The 7,269-nt window shown below is 42.9% G+C and overlaps 1 long non-coding RNA gene across 1 annotated transcript; it reads left to right on the top strand.

Annotated features, from left to right (window-relative positions):
* The first annotated feature begins 276 nt into the window (after positions 1–276).
* On the top strand, positions 277–3,396 carry LOC147312259 (uncharacterized). Its single transcript, XR_015125089.1, has 3 exons — positions 277–418; positions 2,746–2,833; positions 3,034–3,396. It is a non-coding gene; the product is annotated as an uncharacterized LOC147312259 (long non-coding RNA).
* The last annotated feature ends 3,873 nt before the right edge of the window (positions 3,397–7,269 follow it).

Here is a 7,269-nt window from a genome sequence, read left to right as displayed (position 1 = left end):
GCCCCTTCAGTAGACCTTATGCGTCAGAATTGGCTTAAATTCACCAAGGTGCTGGAAACATTCCTCTGAGATTTTAGTCCAGCATAGCAGTTAGTGCACGTTTGTCAGTGTCATGATCTGGAAAATTCCATCAGGCACCTGAGTTTCCTTGGTCTCCACCCCTGGGCGGAGCCATCATTGCTCCTGCAGTCCTGCACACCTGAAGCTGATTCTGGGTAATCGGGTTGAGGATTTAATCTCCACTCAGACTCTGCTTCACTGCCAGTTTGTCAATGACATCATTTTCCCTGGGCCTTCTTCACCACTTGCCTTCAACCTCAGCTTTTCTCAGGTTATCTCCGCGTTCCGGAAAATACAGAAAACCTCACCTGCCTGCCCTCCAGCTGTCGCTCACCACCTCGAACGCAGTGGAACTCAGGTCAGCCCTCTTCAATACTCACCCAGATTCTCGCTGCCGCTCCCTCAAAGCCAAACTCACTCTGGCTATCAGTAAGCAATATCAGTCATACTCACCTTCCCTAAGTGTCCTGCACCCGCCACCTTTCTAACCACGTACTTTTCTCTTCCCAGTCGCACCCGCTCCATTCCTGTCCCACCTGTCAATTCCCAGTTCACCCTCACTGACCCACAGCCGCATCACTAGTAACACTTTGCTACGAATTAATCTGTTTTCTTAATAAAACACTAAAACGTACATGCCATCTCTGTGGTTCTCTGCATTTGACTTCAGTTTAGCTATCGGCCTCTGACCGTTGTGACAATCGGCTGCGTATTCATGATGCAACTGTCCCACTGTAACACATCCCAAAGCATGTGTGTATTCTGTTGAGAGCTGGTGACTGTGGTGGTACGATGACCTTATTGCCATGATTAAGAACCAGTCAGAGACAATCTAAGATGATTTGAGGTTTGTGACAAAGCATATTATCCTGCCATAAGCAGCCATCAGATGTTGTAACTTAAGGCATTTCAGTTGCAGCCATCCTGTTTAAAATATCCTTAAAACAAGCACTAATCAGGGCCAGTTGGATGTTCAGAAAACATCTGACATTATTTCCATGGGGAAAAAAAACAAAACTGCTGCATCATGACCCAAATAAGTCACACATGAAAAATGGCGAAGAAATTAATTAAATTAAAACAGAATGCATCTATCTCTGTCTACGTCTGTGGACACTCCACTTCTTACAGTCATCGCACAAACACACGCACCCTTTCCATTTCCTCCATTCCCCTTCCCTTAGCTGACTCGCTCAGAGTGACAGCCTGGATGATTTCTCTTGTCAGTCTAAGTGTGCGCTGTCACACCATAGCTGCACCTGCCTCTCTCCACCGCAGCACTCACTCTGCCCTCACCTTCTGTGCTGGCTGCTCTTTCCCCAAACTTTCTCCTCCTCCCTCTTGTTTTGCTTAAATCTTCTTTTATCCATCCTGCAGACTCATTTGGTCTCAATTCACTGCTTAACATCTTCTTTCCTCGCAACACAAACCTCCTATCCATGTGGGCGTAGGGGATGGAAATGGGAGTGATATAATTGACTTTCGGGTAAAGCTCATGCTCTGATGGATGATGTGTTAATATAGCTGCAGTGACCTCAGATCAGTGTTTGGTGTTCTGATCTTATCTGCTAATAAGTGGGTTAATTAATCTTAATATTAACTTTGACCCATTGGAGGGGGAAAAAAGGATGTGGTGTGTTCATAGGTCTCTGTAGGGACTGGTCCACAGATATGAGTTTCCATGCAAATGCTGAAGTTGAGCCTATTTTAATGAAGCAGAGAAAATAAAACAACTGCTGCATCTAAATGTGAAACTGTGGGAAAACATACCCATCTTTGTTTTTAAGCTGAGGCGGAAGGCAGGAGTCGGTGAAAGAACACTACGTGAAAATTTTAAATGCCAAGTTTAAATTAAAGCCCTGCAGGTAAAATTAATGTAGAATATTTGAGAACTATAATAGACCGAAAGCAAAGGAACACTCATTCAAAGACGATAACTGTCAACATCTCAGTATCCCCATGTCTGTGATCGTTGGAGGTTAGTAACGTGCCTTACTGTCAGCCGCAGTCTGCCTTAATTGATAATCACTGTCAAACATGTAGAAATTAAAATTCAGTGATGGATTTCTTTTCTAGGATGGAGTCAGTATAGCTGCATTAAACATTTAAACCTGCTTTTCCTACAACCACGAGCGAGTATTAGTCTATATATTTAAGGTCTTATCTTGACCTGTTCTAAGGAGGAAGGTTTATTTTATTTATTTATTTTTTTAAAGTATAGTGCTGTCAGTTTGATTTGCAGCATGTTTGATTTTGTTTGGTCTGTTTGTGCTGGTTCTCCACACCTTAGTGTGGTTGAGGGGCTTGTGTGTCTCAGTGATCCCAGGGGCTTTGTTGTTGGGGGGCTTTTTGCCTCTGATTTCCCAGGAAAAATTGGGTAAGGGACCACAAAGAGCAATTCACTCCTATGTATGGGGGGGGGGGGGGGGAATCAAGGGGCAAAATTACCCAGTCTGGAATAAGTTTACCAGGGCCCCACCCTGGAGCCATGCCTGGGTGCACGCCTGAGGCAAATCGCCTACCTGATCTGAACCACAGTGCTGTTCTATTATTGGACTTCTCATCACATGATAGTTTGTCTATAAAGAGGACAATATCTGAACATAAGGGTGTCTGTAAGTGCATGTGGCACCAGGACACCCTAGGTCACAGGTTTAACTCAGCTCCCAACTAATCATTACCTAGGATCCAACTGAAGATCAGGTGGATGTCTTCAGTAGAGGAACCAGATTCTGGGGACGAGGGGGGCAATCCACCCATCACTGGGGACGAGGTAAGTGGATTGGTTGTTATACAGCACTTTATACAACATGGCTCATTTACCTACTCACACACATTAATACAAGCACTTTATTCTAAAGATGATTTAATAGTTGATTTATATCCCCATGTTCATCTATGGTCAAAGCTTTGTATAGTGACCAAAAGAATGAGAACATGGATCCAAGTGACAAAAGTGAGCTTCCTTTGAAGGGTGTCTGGCATCGAGGGGTCCCTGGGATAGAAGAAGGACATGCTGGAAAGATTCAGCTGGTCTGGGAACGCCTCATTGTTTCCTGGATGTTGGAGGAGGTGGATGAGGAGAGGGGAGGGTATTCTGGGTTTCTCTCGTTAGGCTGCCCCTGCAACCTGGCCCCGGAAGGGGAAGAAAATAGATGAATTGTTCGTGCTGTTGGAAACTGATGTAATTAATCAAATTTAGAAATGTAAAGGGGAAAAAAAAAATCAGTGGTAGAAGTTGTAATTTGTTTAAAATGGGAACACCATTGTAAGGTGGTTATTAGTAATCTGTAATTCAACTTTTGTGAAAATAAATGAGATTAGCTGAAATTAAAATGATAAGATGTTTTCATAAGGTGTAAGTGCATAAACCATAAAGATTTAAATATGAGTCATTTAGCCCATTGCTAAGTGGTTACCAGGCAACATGTTGTGTTATATATCATATGCGATCGAATGTTACTGCAGTGAAATAGAAATTATATACTTTTATAAGGTGTTAGAGGTGCATCAATGTGGAAAAACAGGCCTTTTTAAACCATTGTGACATGGTTGCTAGGCATCCTAATGACCTCATTACTATACAATATAGATAAGAACCTTCAAGAGCCCAAGATATACCTGTGTATCAAGTTTGGTTGCTCAGATCCTGATTGTGTAGAAGAGGTTTGTAGACAGAGTGTGTGCATACTCTACCTCCTAGATTAGGCATGGGTTTTTCAGGCTCATCTGTATGTCATTATCACTTACCTGCAGAATTCAACCCCAGCTCAGGTTTCCACTCATCACCAGATCGCTGACCTACTCAGTGTGGTGAGAAGTTGAGTTAAATGAGTTGCTCTGGCTCTTGCAGGATCTAGCTTTGATGCTTGCCTTTTTCACTTATGTACCTGCCTTGTCCTCCTCTTGCTGTGTGTTATGTGAACAAACAAAACTGCCTTGCAAGTCTGAATTTATTTTCTAAAACACAAGGAGGAGGCGCAAAATCAGTGGAAAGCAGCAGGCTGCTCTTCCCATCCCAATACTGGGTCTGTCTAAGTTTGGCTAAGAACCAAATGTTCCCAGCCGCCATGTCCCATGGATTAATCTCTTACTACAGCAACACATGGAAACTTAATATTACGAAGAAACTTCATATCAAGAGTTCTACAGTCACTTGCCATGGCTCTTAGCAGTGCCAGAAGGCTAATAACAGGATCTAATAGGTTTTAGACCCTGCTAACCATCTGCCCGCCCCTGCTCTCTTCTCACACTGCCTACTCCTCTATGAGTGGAACCAGCACTCAACACAAGCACAGCTCAGTTCAGCTCCCTGCTCTCTAGATTTTGCTCTGTCTGGCTTCCTTCAGGAAACCACTGATCCTGCTCTACTCTTCCTAACATTCACTCTAAGCTCAATCCAAACTCTAACTTCTGTTCTGAAGTACTCTCGGGTCATTTTGCTATCTTCTTTTACAATAAAAAATCATATTAATTACAGCCTCCCCCTCCTTACTTGTAATATTATATGTAGCATAACCATTCCCAGTCTGATGGGCAATGATCTTAAAAAAGGAAAATTTGCTTTTCTAAGACCATTGCACCTGGATACTCCAGACCAGCAGACTTCTGCTCTTACAGAGATGTTACGGTGTAATCTAGTGTGCTGTTCATCTGAGGCTGAACCTAGCAGTGACCAAAATGTTTTTTTTATTTTTATAATCCTAATGCGTAAACCCTTAGACTCAAAAGAGCATGTACTTTCTTTTTTGCATGACCGTCTATAGGGGGAAGAAAAAAACCTTGGTAAATATTTTTCAAAACAGGGTTGATGAAAAACTTATACCTATCACATCAGACAGAAGCCTCACCAGAATCCAGCCAAGGTTAACCCCAGAGCACCCCTGGGCTAAACACAAAACTGACTTTGTGATCTGCACTGCGTCCGATTTCAAAAACTACCTTCAACACCTTTAAAGCAGCTCGGTCTCATGTGATTTGTTTCTGCAAATTTAGAAATATTTTTCCCATACAGTGTCTTCCCACAGGAGAAGCAGCATTAACATAAAATGAAGCCAGTTTACACTTACACAAGCTTGCTGCCATCAAACACTGCTACTTAAGGATATTTTCTAAATGTTCTCCCTTGAGTGCTACAATATTTGGATTGCAGCTCAGCAAACGCCAAATTTTCAAATCCTTTCATTGTAAGCAGGTGAAACGGGGGAAAAACAAAATTGTGCTAAAAGAGACAGGATGGTGGAAAGGAATGAATAATGTTCAACAACTGAGGGGACAAAAGAGCAGAAGCTGGCATAAATTGGCTTGCAAAAGCAGCGTACAGTCATAACGTACGTGTGTATCTAACCGAATGCGGATTCATTACTGGAAATGTTTGCGAGAACCTGTGCACTTGTGGTACAACTGATACAGAAGCAGAAAACCCAAGGTGGTTAGAGTTTTTAGGTTCGCAGGCAAACCAACACAGATTAAGAATCAACACAAATCGAAGACCCAAACTTAACGACTCTGCAGGGTGTTGTTTATTTTTATTTTTTTACATTTTCAGTTCAGTGCAGAACTAGGGTTACTGTGTGTGTGTGTGTGTGTGTGTGTGTGTGTGTGTGTGTGTGTGTGTGTGTATATGGCTTTAATATCCTCTGTCTGATCACTTGTTGGGTCAGAAAAGATGATCCATGGCTATTCATTCTTATCACGGCTGCTTTTGTCAATTTGTCGTATTATTGATTGGACCTGGAAGCGAAATCTCTGCAGCATCCGAACAAAGATGAAAGAGGAATAAAGATGGTACATCTGCAGTTTGACCGTCACACAAGATGGCTTAGGCCTGCACCTCTGTCCTTGTGTGCGTGATATGTGTGGAAGAACACTTCTGGGGTTCGCCCCTTGATACATCCACAACATAGATGGATGAGGCACACCAAAACAATATACCCTCTGACCTAGATACTAATAGAACGGCCCCGGCCTTCAGTCGCTCGCTGCTGTTCATACCACACTGTCTCTCACGAGAATCTACACAGTAAGAGAAGGATTACTGTGTTCCTTATATGGAGTAAACATTTTTAAGTGGTGTGTTGCTCCTGGTTTTGTGGACATAACTTCCTCTTAGGGAACAAAGAACAAAGTCCCTGAAGATGTTCAGCCTTAGGGTCACAAACTAGTTTACTCCTTCGGCCAGTCCTTAGTTTCTTCTTCTTTGTCGTCGTCTTCTTATAAAAACATGGTGTGTGTGTGTGTGTGTGTGTGTGTGTGTGTGTGTGTGTGTGTGCCCCAGTGTGCCAAAAAGCCATTTTTGTCCCTTTTCATTTGTAACACATGCCTTCATGCACGCTGTCCACATAACCTAGAGTAGTTGGCTCGGTGCATGTTTTCTCACACTGTGTTTGTGTAAATACCGGCATTCACAGTGAGACTGTTTGCCATTATTAAATATTAACTATGGGAGTGTTTGCTCTGTCTGACAGACCAGCTACTGCTAATGGCACTGTGAGTGTGGTTTATTTGTGAGATGAGGTTCTGTGTTGCAGGAGCTGCTCCTCAACTTATTGACAGAGGGAAACAGAGCTTGGTGAGGGTGGCTTACCCCTGAATTATCTGTCTTGCCTTCACATGCAGGCTCTCACATCCTCAGCCGTCTCTCCTTCTGGTCAGGTCTTAAGAATTGCTGCCTGCACTTGACCCTCACTGGGGTTTGCTGGGGTAAAGAGGGGAATAAGTTAAATCCCATTGCTGAAAATGAAGTCCACTTTGGACTTTGTTCCAAGGTAGACTTTAATCAAAAAGATGGATGTGGAAACATTACAGTATCCATAGGCTTGTGGATTCCCAAGATTTTACTGATGTTATTGTCATTTTCTAGAGACATAGGTACTCCACGGTTTGACCTCCCATTTTGAAGCCTCAAGTCAACCAAATATATTTCAGCATCTTCTTAACATCTTGATAACTCCCTGGGAACTCTGAGTCACCGTGAGTTGTTCAGAGGGACGTTTTGTCAAACAACAGAGGAGTTATCAGATGGAAGGACTGCTCATGCTCAACAAGGATGAGACAAGAGAAAAAATCCAGTGGTGACATTTAGCTGCGAAGCACTGCCCTTTACCAAAAGTCAATTGAACAGGAACACACAAAGGTCAGTGTGTTATAAACTGCAGCACAGCGATGACACGCAGGTGATTCACCTGTAAACAACACTGTAAGAGCTTC

Source organism: Aulonocara sp. 'chitande type north' Nkhata Bay, linkage group LG15, assembly GCF_057382095.1.
Source record: "Aulonocara sp. 'chitande type north' Nkhata Bay isolate Kocher_YH1m ecotype deep benthic linkage group LG15, A_spYH_male_GT1.1, whole genome shotgun sequence".
In the NCBI taxonomy this organism is placed as follows: Eukaryota; Metazoa; Chordata; class Actinopteri; order Cichliformes; family Cichlidae; genus Aulonocara; species Aulonocara sp. 'chitande type north' Nkhata Bay.
This window is presented reverse-complemented; position numbering and strand designations above follow the sequence as displayed.